Source organism: Balaenoptera musculus, chromosome 17 (assembly GCF_009873245.2).
Source record: "Balaenoptera musculus isolate JJ_BM4_2016_0621 chromosome 17, mBalMus1.pri.v3, whole genome shotgun sequence".
NCBI classification, from domain to species: domain Eukaryota; kingdom Metazoa; phylum Chordata; class Mammalia; order Artiodactyla; family Balaenopteridae; genus Balaenoptera; species Balaenoptera musculus.
The window spans coordinates 79,437,419-79,451,963 of NC_045801.1; the positions used below are offsets into that span (position 1 = coordinate 79,437,419).

The following is a 14,545-nucleotide window of genomic DNA, read 5'->3' on the forward strand; positions in this document are numbered from 1 at the left end:
GTACCATTGAAAACCCTTGAAATAATGGGTTGTCTTTTGCACGTCTCACGTTTTTCCCTAGTGGTCAGAAACATTTTATGGCAGATGGAGGGGATGAAAGATCTAACACTGCAGGAATGCAGCCATCCACATCCTTCCTCTTCCCATCAGCCTGCGGGCCCTGTGATGTCATCATCTTCCATTCACATTGATCAAGACTCTCGTGAGCTTATGGTCTATGTTAGGTCTACAGAAAGATGCAGTGCTCGAACCACTATATTTATTAATTTACTAAATATTTATTGAGCATCCAGGATGCACTCTTTGGAGATCTATGAATAAATCACCCTGCAGATTTGACCAGGGTGCTAATTCTAATTAAAGTTGTTCCAATTCACTCAAACACTTTTGCAAAAAATAAATGGTTATTATTTTCCCACTATATCATTGTATGTTTTCTTTTCCTTTCCCTGAAAATTTAGAATAATGATGGAGACAGCTATTATCAATAACTCTCAACTCTCTAAATTATAGAATTACTAGGTCTATTTCTACCAGTTAAATAATGATTATTTCTCAAAATATTATACCAAAACAAATGTAAGCAATATTAAAAGAAGTTCAGAAAGCTGAGGATTATTTATAGCAAACATACCTGGAAAAGGTATAAGTATATATATAATTTAAACACTCACATAAACTAAGAGAAGAATTAAGAATAATTAGTGAAGAAGCAATTAATAAACATGGGAACATAATTTATTAAACATATAGAAAAATGCTCACCATGAAGTCATTAAAGAATTGACTATCAAAATGGCTTAGAATGACTTCTGGTCCCTACAAGATGGCATAAAGTTATCTCTCCCAAACAAGTACAACTAAAACACTGAAAAAAGTGCCAGAGACAACCAAGTAGAACTCTGAAAGGTAGAAAGAAAAAAAGCCGATTAGGGACCCCAGGCCTGGAGGAAGAGCACAGAGGGGAGATGTCTTAAACGCTCTTTCCCCACAGAGGGGTGGTCCACCCACTGCTAGGTGAAGCGTCCCTTTATCCACTTCGTGGCAGCAGGGACCCGACCTGGGGAAGCCCCTTCCCCTCCTCTAGCACCACCAAGGAAGGGGGTGGCAGGGGGGAGCCTGATGACACAGGTGAATCAATCAGACCCAACTAGCACCAAAAAGGTTCTAAATGTCATATTGTCAGTGGAACCGCAGCCCACAGAATTAGGCGAGGACCTGTGTGCTAAACAGTGACTTCTTGCTGAAAAGAAAAATAAGTAAATAAGAACCAGAGACTCTTAACAAATAAGCAAAATGGCCAGGATTAAAATAACATGTCACACTAAGACCCAGGAAAATCATAATTTGAATGAGAAAAGATAATCAAGTAACACAAACTAGATGAATTACATACTGGAATTATCTGACAAGGGTTTTAAAGCCACCTTAAAAATATTTCAGCAAGAAATTAAAAATTATCTTGAACCAAATGAAAAATTACAATATCTCAGGAAAGAAATACAAATTATAAAAAGGAAATGAAATTATAGAACTAAAAAATACAATAACATAAATAACCTTGCTGGATTGGCCCGGTGATAGAGTGACAGAAGATAGAATCAGTAAACTTGAGGACAGAACAATAAAATTAGCCCAATCTGAGCAACAGAGAAGATACAGACACACACATGAAAATAATATATTTCATCATGTTAAAAGTAGAAAATTTTAAAAATGAAGAAAATTATATAATCATTTTAATAGATACAAAGAAGCATTTGATTACATTCATTTGATAAAAGCTCACAGAAAACTGAGTATACAAAGGAGTATCCTTCATATTATAAAGAGTATACACAAAAACGTATGAGAAGCATCACAGCATTAACTATGAATTATTGAAACATTTCTCTTTGAGATCAGAAATGAGGCAAGAATGTCCACCAATTTCATTTCTACTTAATTTTTCTGCAGATCTTACTGTAATAAGGCAACAAAAGAGCCAATAAAAATCATAAAAATTGGGCTTCCCGGGTGGCGCAGTGGTTGAGAGTCTGCCTGCCAATGCAGGGGACGCGGGTTCGAGCCCTGGTCTGGGAGGATCCCACATGCCGTGGAGCGACTGGGCCCGTGAGCCACAACTACTGAGCCTGCGTGTCTGGAGCCTGTGCTCCGCAACAAGGGAGGCCGCGATAGTGGGGGGCCCGTGCACCGCAAAGAAGAGTGGCCCCCACTCGCCCCGACTAGAGAAAGCCCTCGCACAGAAACGAAGACCCAACACAGCCAAAAACAAATAAATAAATAAAAAAATTAAAAAAAAAAATCATAAAAATTGAAAGAAGAAATGAAACTGACACTATTCAGAGGTAACGTGATTTTGAACACAGAAAATCCTTAAGAGCCTATGGACACTATTACATGAGACATTGCCAGGTGAGTTGTTAAGTGAGTTTAGTATGGAATAGCATAGATACAAAGTAATATACAAAGATCAACTGGTTTTGATTTAATTTCAACAAACAAATACAACACTGTTAAATAAATGAGGGAGATGTTATATCATGGATCCCCAGACATAACACCGTGAGGAGATCATTTCTCTCCTGCTTTTCCAGATTCAAGGCAATCCCATGCAAAGTCCCCATTTGTTTCTTTAGTTTTTAGCTTAGTATGAATTTATGAACTTGGCTTGTTTCCAAGTGGCATTTAATACTTATATAATCATTATTATGTAAGTGCACTGGGAGTGTATTAGTGAAATACATGGGGCAGTGGAATGCAATGGCTAAATACTCACATTCTATTGTAAGCGTGCAATAGATAATGTCTAGCGTTAAATAAAAAATAACATTACAAGCATCTCAAGTGTAAATAAGAGAATAAAGTAGAAATGTATAAGTTAAATATAGTTACCTCAGAAATAGGCAATGGGCAACTGCTTTTCTTTTAAAGCTTTACATTTGTATACATCAATCTTGAAGTTTTGGTCAAGTGTAACTGAGAAAAATAAAAACTTTTTAAAAATTATAAAATCTTACCCTAGAGAGAGAACTTCATTTTACTTTGTTTTTAATAAAAGGCCAATTATGGGTATCTTTCTGGATAAGCATAACTTCAAGTCCTTGACACATACGCATTTCTTAATGCAGAAATATCCATCTTTTCAGTGACCAGGATTGACATATTGTGTTTTTAAATTTTTTTCAGGTTTCCTGCTATGCCTTGGATGCATATTTCATTGGCCTGATACTGTCAGGTTGGAAAATATAGGTTCCACACCATGAATAATGATGAATGTCATCTTCCTGCAAAATCAGAAATCAGCACCAATCCAATTGTCTTCTTCATGTTCATTCACATTTTATGATGCAAATCAAATGTGCATTTTAATCAGATAATGTATCAGCACAGGTATCCTCTCATATTGCCTTGGGTGAGTACGTGAGCAAAGGGACAGAGATTGGTAAAAAATGGCAATCGGTAAAAACAGAAAAGGGAAGTGGAATTAAAGGAGATATTTACAGGTTGACTCTGTTAAACCGGGACAAGCTAACAGCTCAGTCCGTGAGCTGAACGTTCTTAAGCTCCATTCGTCTGTTAGAAGCGAAACTTCATAAAATCCTTTCGTGGTCTCTGTCCTTCCTCCACCCTGTCGGGGGCCATCCTATCTTCTACGAGACTCTGAAGAGGAATTCAGCTGTCTGCCACTGCTTTGCTATGAAGTCAAAAGTGCTCATAGCTGGGGATTATTTTATATTTTCATTTTTAAAGAATTTATTTTTGTAGGGTAGTCTTAGGTTCACAGCAAAATTGAGGGGAAAGTACAGAGATTTTCCCCTAGACCCCCTGTCCCACAGATGCACAGTCTCCCCGATGATCAACATGCCCCCGCTAAGCGGGACCTTTGTTACAACTTACGAACCTACATTGACACGGCAACATCACCCAGAGTGCGCGGCCTACGTTAGGCTTCACTCTTGGTGCTGAGCATTCTGTGCGTTCGAACGTGTATCCACCATCAGCGTATCATACAGAGTATTTTCACTAAATGCTAAAATCCTCTACGCTCTGCCTACTCATCTCTCCTCCATCCAACCTTGGCTGCTGTTTTTAACTGATGAAAATAGAGACTTCTGTTTTGCTTGGACCTGCTTGAAGCACACATTAGGAAACACACACACACACACACACACATCTTCAGTGGCAAACGAGCACTGAGACGGCTTGTAAAGACCTCAGCTCTTAGCCCAGCATGATGTCAGAACAGCCAGACAAGATTCAGATCTCCAGAGAGGAAGATAAGCATTGCAACTCACTGACGGCCATGTTGCAAAGCAGTTACCTAGAATTTCACTTTGACTTTGGACTCATCCCTCTTGACATGTTGTTACCTGCAGTAAATAATTTCCTTAAAGTCTTGACCTCTGGCAGAAAAGGATATTGAACGTGACTCTGAGAAATGATTTTAAACAAACTGTTTTTCAGACAAAACAACTACGCTAACACTAGATAATATATCAAGCTTTACTATTCATGTTGAGATGGTGTTCACCTGTGAACACTGAGTAAACAAAGCATTTCATTATGTAATCATTTTTTATTCATATTAATTGTGGGGAAGAAAGAATTTACTTATTCCATATATTATTACAGCATAAGGGTTTGAGATGAAACTGTAATTGTAAGGCTTTCCTGAATGGGGTTAGGTCCTCTGGCCCCTGTCACTCTACATTCACGTTCAGGTTTTCGGAGGAATCTGTGGAGTGTCGGGGGCGTCGGGGGCAGGAGCACACAACCCTCTGTGGGGTGTGAGGACAGGTGTCCACTTCACACCTACAGATGACAGGTGGGCAGCGTGGTGCCAGTTCTCAGGGCAGGAGATAGGGCCTTCGTAAGAGAGAGACGTCCAAGCAAGGACAGGGTCTGTAATGTCCACAAGCCCTGGTGCTGTTGGTTGGATAGTGAATCAAGTGTAACAGCAGAAATTATCCAGCTGGAAAATAAGGTATAGAACTGTACCTAGGAAAATCACGTCACCATTGGATGTAGTGGGTGAATCAATTGTGAGAAATCAAGTATCATGTAGAATTTGGAGGAATCGATGCAAGATAAGAAAGGAATTGGGGATAACTTAGAAATTCTCACCTTGAATTGCTACCACCAAGTGACACAGAACTGTGCTGGAAAAGCTAAAAATAGATGGAATAAGGGATGAGGATTAAGGTTATTGTGGACACAACAGCTGGAGAAAGGTGACGTGACATTCCCATTTCACACATTCATTCATTTCACCACCCTTCCTGCATTTTAATTTGTGAAAAGCATTCCATGTACATAAATAAGTACAGTAGGATCCTTTACATAGGCACTTCAAGTCTGAATGTTATGTTGTTGTAAAATAAAAAGTCACAGCAAAAATGTATACATAGATGTATGTTTAAAAAAGAACTACCACATATTTAATACTTCTGAATTCCTAAAGTTTCAGCCTAAAGTAGTATTCAAGTATGCAGTAATTTTTCAATTTTGGTAAATATTACAAATAAGAATGAAGGTTGACTGAATAACAAATGTCAGCTCTAATAATCAGGATATAGTAATGATAATATATCAATGAATTTCAACATGGAACAGAACCATTTACTTTAGTGAGGCAAGATCATGTAGAACACATGATCCATTTTTACTGTAATACTTAAAGCTATGACTAAAGATCCCATCACTTTCAAAGACCTCATTAAAATAAGAGTCTATGTAATAAAAGTGGGTGAAATGTCACATTCTAGATAAGGTGAACTTTAACTCAACAAGCAGAATGCATTGTTAGCTAGTGCACACACTATAGTAACACTATTTTGGCACTTGTTTTAATTCCAAGATGATTTGTTCAATGATATAAGTAATATTTTACTGTATTTTCTTATTGCTGTGTGCCAACTGACTAGTTTATGTTCCATTAGGCAGGTTAAATTAAATTTTTAAATAGGTAAAAAGTTTACTTTTAAAAAGACATCAGGAACAGATGGGTTCAAAACTAAGTTTTACCTAATTCTTTAAGAAGTAATTATTCCAGCATAAAATTATTGAAGTTGCTGTAATTCATGTTATTAAATCAAACTAAAATGAAAATTAATAGGAAATTTTATGAAGAGAAAACGTGATCATTATTAATATGAATATAGATGTTATCATTAATCATCATTAATTATCATTAATTAATAGAAACACACTATTAGCATATAGACTCCAACAAGTGACAAAAGAAACTGAACTATGACTGAGTAGGTTTTATTTCAAAACAGCAAACCTGGATAAATATCAGATGCTATTATCAAAGTAATTACTTTCATCAAGTTAAATATACATACATTATCTATTGATACATAGATCTATTGATATATAGAGAGATGATAGAGAGAGAGAGAGACAGGTAGATTTTTTCCCCTCCCTTAGAGATTCTGAGAGGACATTTGGTCAAACTGAGCTGCAATTCCTAATAAAAACTCTAAGAAAAATAGGAATAGAAGAAAACCTTATGATGCTTCTTGAATATGCCTGCCTGTCCCCTGAGCCCAGCACGGTCGTTCCCTAAATACCTGTGTGGCTTACACCCTTACCTCCTTCTACTCTTTGCTCAAAAGTCACCCCGATGAGTCCTACGTTCATCAACCTTTTACAAATGATAGCTCTCCACATACCTCTGTCTTTGTTCACCTGCACTGCCTGTCATTTCAGAGCCTGTCAGCACCTTCCTACCCACCTGCACTGTGCTGACACACTGTGTCTAATATGCTGTCACTTGTCTCTGCCCCGTGAAGCTGGGTTCCACACCAGGGCAGCAAGCTGCATCCTGTTCTCAGATGTAGTCAAAGAGCCTAAGATGGCACCTGGCTCATGAAAAGCCTTCATTAAATATTTTTGAATGAATAAAATTAATAACGTCAATTTTAAAAAGCAGTAAAAATTATCCTAAATGTTAAAACAAGGAAACCATGTCAATCAAAATCAGGTACTGGATAAAGATGCCCATTAGTTTTCAAAAATGTTGATGAGTTTTACTTATAAAGTAAAATAAGAAAATGGAATTAATTTTATAGCTATTAAGAAAATACAATTATTTTTTTATTAAAAGTACAATTTCAGACTCCAAGTATACTCCACTAAAATGCTAATTGGAATTTAAAAGATAATGTAGCTTCATATAAGATTACTGTAACATAAAAATACCCTTTTTCCTATGATAGCAATAAACACCAGGAAAATTATTAAAAATCTGGGGGAGAATCCTATAAAATCTTTAGAAATTTAACTAATTGTCATAGATTGCTTTAAAGAAATTGTAAATCCTTATTGAAGGACAGAAAATAAAATCTAAGCTCTTGCAACGATATGCCATATACTTGGTGAAGTTTTCAATAAAAACAAACTAAGTCAACAGAAAGTTTTAAAATGTCCCCCAGAACATCTGAGAAATACTTTAAAAAGAAGAGTAGTAGGAATTGGGAGAAGGTATCAATCCCTGAATATGCTGTTAAATCCTATAATCAAATCAATGTATTAATATTCAAATGGACAAATTCATCAGTAGAAATGGATAGAACCTCCAAAATAGATCTTAATGTATTTGAACTTGTAATACATGATAGAGTGTCTTTTTTCTTTTAAACCTAGCGTTAAAAGGACCGGTATCATAAATGGTGCAAGCACAGCTGGGGATACACTAATGATAAATCCAAATGGATTAAATAGTTAAGTGTTAATAATACTACCAGAATAATGTTGTAAGAAAGTGTATAGAGGATTCTGTGTACTCTTTACTGGACAAAAACAGGAAAAATAATAAGCTTGAATCTTGCATCTCACTGAATGTAGATTATGCTTTAAACCACAGGAACAAAACCAGACCAACAGGCTAACAGCTGGCTGAACAGAGCAGGGGTCCCCCATCCGGTCCTGACCTTCTCCATCACTCTCAGCCAATGGACACACTCAATGGCTCTTTAAACACCACATTGTCAGACATGACAATGGCACGTGACACAACATTGTTAAAATCTCCCAACAATAATTCATTTTGACAATATTCTCTCTCCCGAATATTGGGCCATGTTGTCTAAGAAATTACTTTGATTCGTTAATTAGTTTTTGCTAAAAGTCTTACATTCGGTTGTATGATTCACGTTGATATAAATGAATCACGTGTTACCATGTGTGCCAGCTATAGTGAAGCCTTCAGTTTATAAAATAAAGCCTGTGATGAGAACAAGGCAAAAGTTATTAGCTTTTATGTTACGAATGAGAATTTGAAAATATTCAAAAGTGAAGTGACCTGCTCAAACATAACATCTGATATATGACAGACTGAGAAGTAAAACTACATGAGTAAGTGAGTTCCCCCTTCTTCCCACTGGGCCACTGCCCCAAAAGCTTAATGGTAAAGCTTAAACAACTCCTTAGGAAGCATTTCTGACTCTCACAGAGACCTGGAGCCGCTGTTCACCGTGTCCCAGAGCCACCCGTCCCTTTACCTGTGGACTCCAGCTCTTCCTGCCACCACGCCGCCCGGGTCTGAGAAGGTGCTGGGAGAGTCTCCCAGGCGTCAGTGGCTTTCCTCTAAATTGCGGAGACTGCATTTGCTTAAAGTACTTTCTTGTGCATCGGGACGGACAAGTACAGAATTTCGGTTAATGCACAAACGTACATCGAGCATCTGACACGTTCAAACACCACACACGTGATACAGCAGGTGCGGTGTTGACGGGAGGCTGATAAAGCCCTTTAGTTGTAGAGACAATCATCAGTGAGAAGACAGATGCTACAATAAATTAAAAGGAGCAGGAAGAGATCAGGAAGGTTTTAAAAAGCCGAGAGCGTGTGGGAATTACTCAACCCAAATCTACTCAGCAATAGCAGGCGTCACAGTGTGTCTCTGGTCACGCTGCTAGTAGCGCTGATACCACTGACGCTCCGCACCCTTTCTCACTGCTCAGCAGGACAAGAACAAACCCACGCGTGGGCCGAACCTGCCCGCAACGTGAAGGTCTCAGCAGCTGTGCCTCTGCTCCCACACTTCTCTCGCTGGTCACACCGTGGAGGGCATCAGCGACTTTTCAAATGAGCAAAGGTCCACTTACCACACCAAGTGTAATCAAACGTTTACTGAGGCCTTAAAATGTTTAATTAAGTCAGACCTTTGTTTGAATGGCCCCTGTCTTCCTTAGATGATAGAAAGTTAAGTTTATAAAATGCAGTCATTGCATATTAGCATACGTTCAGTTCGAATCTTGGGAGGAAGGGGGAGAAAAGACATTCATTCCAGGGTAAAAATACGGAGCATATTTCTTATAGAAAGTGGTTATGATACACTTGAGGCAGACAAGTGAAGTACAGAAGATCTTCATATTCATCCAAGAAAAACCAGAATGTTTAAAAACAATGTCCCATACAGATGATAACATTTCGTATAATCACATTAGACGGAAGTCAGTAATGCACATATTTATTCTAAATCCGTAAGCTTAACCACAGCTACATGGATGTCTAGTTTGCAAACAGTGCACCAGATTTAAGTGGAATTCTTGAAGGAAAGGAGAGAAATCATAACACTTTTCCTTATTTTTATAGAATTCTGTATAAGATCATCTCGTACAAAATGAATTGTCAAGATGTGAAAACCAAAGCGAGACGCGGTGTCACCCACATTGGATCTGTAGCTGCGGCACACACAGTCGCTAAGTATTTGTTTACACACATTATCCCAACATGTTTGCACAACATAGGACTAAGGAGTAAATACTGCAGAACTGCTTGTAGTGTTGTTTCCTCCCATAGTCTTTCATCTCATTCTATTGCATGAGTCATTTAAATACGTAGCTTTGAATTTTAGACGCCATTCCCCCCCACGATGCAGAAATGCTTGGATACCGTTAGCAGCACTGCAGGGCCACCAGGCTGGCTCTGCCAGCATTTCCTTGGCAACCGACGTTTGCAGGGGGAGAAACACAGCTGTCCTGCCACAGGAAAACAGTGGTTTCTCTGAGAGTCTGGTAATTTCAAATACTTGAAAATAGATGTGTGTCTCAAATATAATGTGTTAAATGAGTAGGGAGAAAATAATCTGCCTTATATGTTGCTAAATACATGACGAAAAAATAGATACATTTTATTACTTCATAATTACTTCTAATTTCAGTCTTCAGAGAAATCTATCACGCATAAAAACGGTGGAGACAGGACAATTATAAAAGCCATTAAGATATTTATCACTTTATGAGATGCATGCACCTTGTTTGGAAGTTGTGTATGTCCCCATCTTACTCATTTGGAAATTACTGAGAATATGTAAGGATGGCCCTTAGCAAAAGTATAAACTTATTGCCTTTTTATTTTGTCACCTCGAACTTCTCTCAAGTCTCCTCTTCTACTTTGAGCCCTATTTCTTTTCAAAGGAGTCCCAGAGGACACTCCTGCCACCTGCTACCTGAATGACAAAAACAGAAAAGACTGCCTGGGAGTCTCTGTGTCAGTCACTCAGCGTCAGGCTCAGACCCCATGCTCACCCCATTCCTCTCCAGCCCACGTGCACCACTGTCTCAACCTAAAGGCACTTCAGGGCAAGGGCAAGCTGATCATGACAAGATGTGAAACATAGCTTGGTGCCCGGATATTAGCCTGTCTTGTCTTAAAACTGCATCATGTCAGAGGTCATCCGGAATCTTGCATATTTGTGTGACCCCAGAACAATGGTTGAGTAACAGGGACTTTAAACTCTACCTCTTTAAATAAATTCAAGTAAATGAATGCCAATTTCAGAAATCTTGAGCCATAAAATTGAAATGGTTTATGTTCAGTTAGCGATTTTAGAAGAACGAGGGTTCACTGAGGGCACGTGAGCTCACAAAGAGTGTTGGAGAAAACTACTGACTGTAATTCTCCCCAGCATTTCCTCTGAAAGGCAGGCGGTGAGGAGCGCCGGGCTCTCTGTCCGAGACCCGTGTCGTTGAAACCCCCTCTTCCTCACTCCACCCGCCTTAGTTATATTTGAAGTCCTGAGCAGGATAAGAGTTCACGTTTGTCAGTCATGAGAGGAGGAGAAAAGCTGCTCTTACTTCCGCATCTATTATTTCTCTGTTGTCATAGCAACCTGGGCAGCCAGGTCCCCAGACAGAGCACCTGCCCAGCACAGGTCGGGTAGGGAAAAGAGACTGATGGGGCAGCAGCTACCAGATCACCAGACGGGGACGTCGCTCCAACTGTGCTGCAGACTGTTCCCACCCGGGCTTCCTGAACGGGAGACTCGGTCAGTGTGTCTGTGCCGCGTGGGGCTGGGACTCTAGGCCCAGCACGGCTTCTGTTCACGGAAATACCGTGTCATTTCATCGCTGAGCAGAAACCACCGCGCTGGCTGACAGCAGCTGTGCCTTGTCAAGGGCCCCGTTAAGAACAATCAGGCATGCCTTCTCTTTGACGTTGCTTGGCCAAAGAAACTCCCAAACAAATCATCCAGCTCTTTTTGAAGCAACTGGGAGATATATATCGTTATCCCAAACGCTGAGGAGGAAACACCTCGGAGGGTCGCTAAGATTCATCACGTTACGTCCAGAGTAACAAAGTGGAGGACCTGGTGCAGGCTCTTGTCCTTCACGTGTCACCTCAGTGGGTCTAACGAAGGGAACGAGTATAGGTTTTGAATTTCATTTGATGTGGTCAAAGTTATTTGCTACCCAATAAACATAAACTTTACATTCCTTGAATAGATGGAGCATAAATCATTATAGGGAGAAAGTACAAAAATCTCAAAATAAAGCAAATGTTATATATTGTCTCTCAGTAGCATCTGGTAACGCCTTATATTGTATGCTGTGTATGGTAGCTTATATCGTATGCCTTCAAACTAACAGGGCTCTGTTTTGTGGGCGTTGTCATATTCAAGGATAAACTCTTTACAGGGAGAAACAGAGTTTCTAGAATGATTGTTTTATCCAAGAGATGTGATGTATACACTGGATACCCAATACTTCTTAGTAAAAATAATGCTAATCATGGTTTTGTGTCTCTCACACAGTATTTGAGCTACATCACTTTAAAAACAACTGCGTATTCCCTCATTTTCACAACCTGTAATTTCCTCAACGAAATATTTTTTTATTGTTAAATACAAGCTGATTTCTGTTGTGAAAGTAAAAAAATTCCTAATCATTCTTAGACTACGAAAAATATTCTGTATCTGATCATCAAAATATACTTCCATGAAGAATATAAAATGTCTTTGACCAGAACTTCAACATCAAGTCAGTGTGAAAGAAACACTTTAGATATTATAGATGTTTTCTCGTAACTTTATGTTGTTAACATTTTCATGCCAAGAGTATACTTCATCCAATTATTTTAATGCTAACTAAGAGTTCATTTCCATCTACTGCTTGGGTTTTTAAATGATGCTGTAATGTCTGGCACTTGTCCATTCGCCTGAGAGTCTCTCCAGGTAAACAGTAAATAACTTTAAGTAAACCAGGCACTACAGCTCCGACTGCTGCAATGGATGGAGACGTATTTCTCTCCTGTATATTTTCAAGATATCTCAGGTCAGTGAACGGAAAGCAGCTGTATCCATCCCAAAGGCGGCTGCATGCACCTGACCATGGGGTGGCCCAAAGTTACATTTGTCCATGCGGGAAAAGACCTCAAGGAAGGAAAATATAATAATATTTGCCAAACTAACTTGGACTCCACAGTCAGAGTGAGTATAAATGTGTGTGGGGTGGAGACAGGGAGCAGGGGGGTGGTGCAGAGTGAGTGGCTGTAAGAATGTTCGATGGAAGGGTTTGTGAAGTTGAGTCTGGTGAGTTAAAACAATGTGTAATATTCTATTTCCAGATGTTTGACATGTGTTCTTTCCTCAGTTAGATTAAGGTCTTACTATCTTATAGTCTCCATAGTTAGGAATCCATCTATTTTTATAACTTTTCCTCATCCAATTTATTATCCTAATCAACAAACATTTACTGAACTTCTCCACAGAAAAATAGAGCCATATTTATTAAGAGCCCAGGAAAATATAAATATCTGTAATTGTCAAGATCTGGTCAATAGAAAGTGGGTATTTCAGACAGGGGGATTTAATTAGGGACTTGGGGAAATTTTCAACAGAGGAATGAGGCAGTAGGGAGACCAGCAGCAGCAGAACTCCATGGCCACCCTGCCACAGAGGACCACGGCGGCGGTGACGCTGGCGGGCCCCAGGAGCCACCGTGGGGCTGCCCTCAGGATCGGGCTGGTGGGGAAGCCGAGGGAGGGGCCCTGCAGTGAGTCACAAAGAAGCAGGGCGTACAAATCTCACGCCTCTGCAGATGAGGGTAAGTGAACCATCAGGGACATTGGGAAGGCGGAGGAGAGTTGGATGGGATAAAGCCAACAGCCAAGAATGTTCCCCCAGGGGACACAGGCAGAGGAGAGGCACTGAGAAAACCATTCCAGAGGCTGCAGGGGAGAAAGCACAGGACACACAGGACAGATCTGGAGCATCAGATGAGATTCACATTCAGATCAGAACCCTGAATAATCAGGAGAGTCCCTCAGCACCCAAACTGTGTCACATTCCGGAAGGAAAAGAAAAAAAAGCAGCCAAGAACTTTAATTTTTATATCGTCTTCAGAAGAAAGATTACTATAAGAAAATCACTCCCAAACTATTTACTCTAAATGGCATGTACTTCTTAAAATTTGAGCTCTGGAGCTGGGTTCCATTCGTTTGAATTCTATTGCCATAATCTGCCAGCTGTATAACCCGGGCAATTGATTTAATTTCTCTATGACACGTCTTTCTCCTCCTTGAAACAATAGTAATAGTCATTTCTACCTAACAAGTTTATGAAGATTAAGTGTTTTAGTTTCAGTAAAATGCTTAGAGAAGAGCTGGGAACCTTGTATTTACTTAATAAATGTCAGCTAACAGTAGAAAAAATAATTCGATTAATTGAAACGTTAAGAATTTCATATAAATACTTTATGATAGAACTTCTATGTATTTCTATAATAGAAATACTCTATTAATAGATTTATTCAATAAATATATGGGGCATCCGTGAAATAGAGGTATCTGACCAGACATACATTCAGAGCGACGGGACAAGGAAGGAGGACTCCCAACATCTAAATACCATGGCTGTTTGACACAGGATGAATCCCCAAAGCTTCAGCCATACAAACACATGACTAAACTCAGAGAAAGAGGAAGAAGGCGAGATTTGAAAATACAGGTGACCCTTGAACAACAACCGCTTGAACTGCACGAGTCCACACATACGCAAATTTTTTCCAGTAAATACAGTAGCTGTATTTTCATTTCACAATCTTTGAATTCACTAAGTGTGGGGAAAAGTTTGTGTTTGACTAGAGATCCCGATATGTGGAAACAAAAGAACTAGGGGTGGAGTCCTGATTCCGTCCAGACTGTTTCAGCTTCCTGCCCTTGGGCGAGGCATTGATCAAAACTCCTTTGTTTCTGAGGCTGAGAGAGCAGAATACAGATTTCAACTACACGGGGCTGGGGGTCGGGTGGGCTG

The 14,545-nt window shown here is 39.4% G+C and overlaps 1 protein-coding gene across 2 annotated transcripts in view; it reads right to left on the reverse strand.

Annotated features, from left to right (window-relative positions):
* The window catches only part of SNTG1 (syntrophin gamma 1), a 206,273-nt gene that overhangs the window by 130,687 nt on the left and 61,041 nt on the right, over positions 1-14,545 (reverse strand). The window lies entirely within an intron of this gene.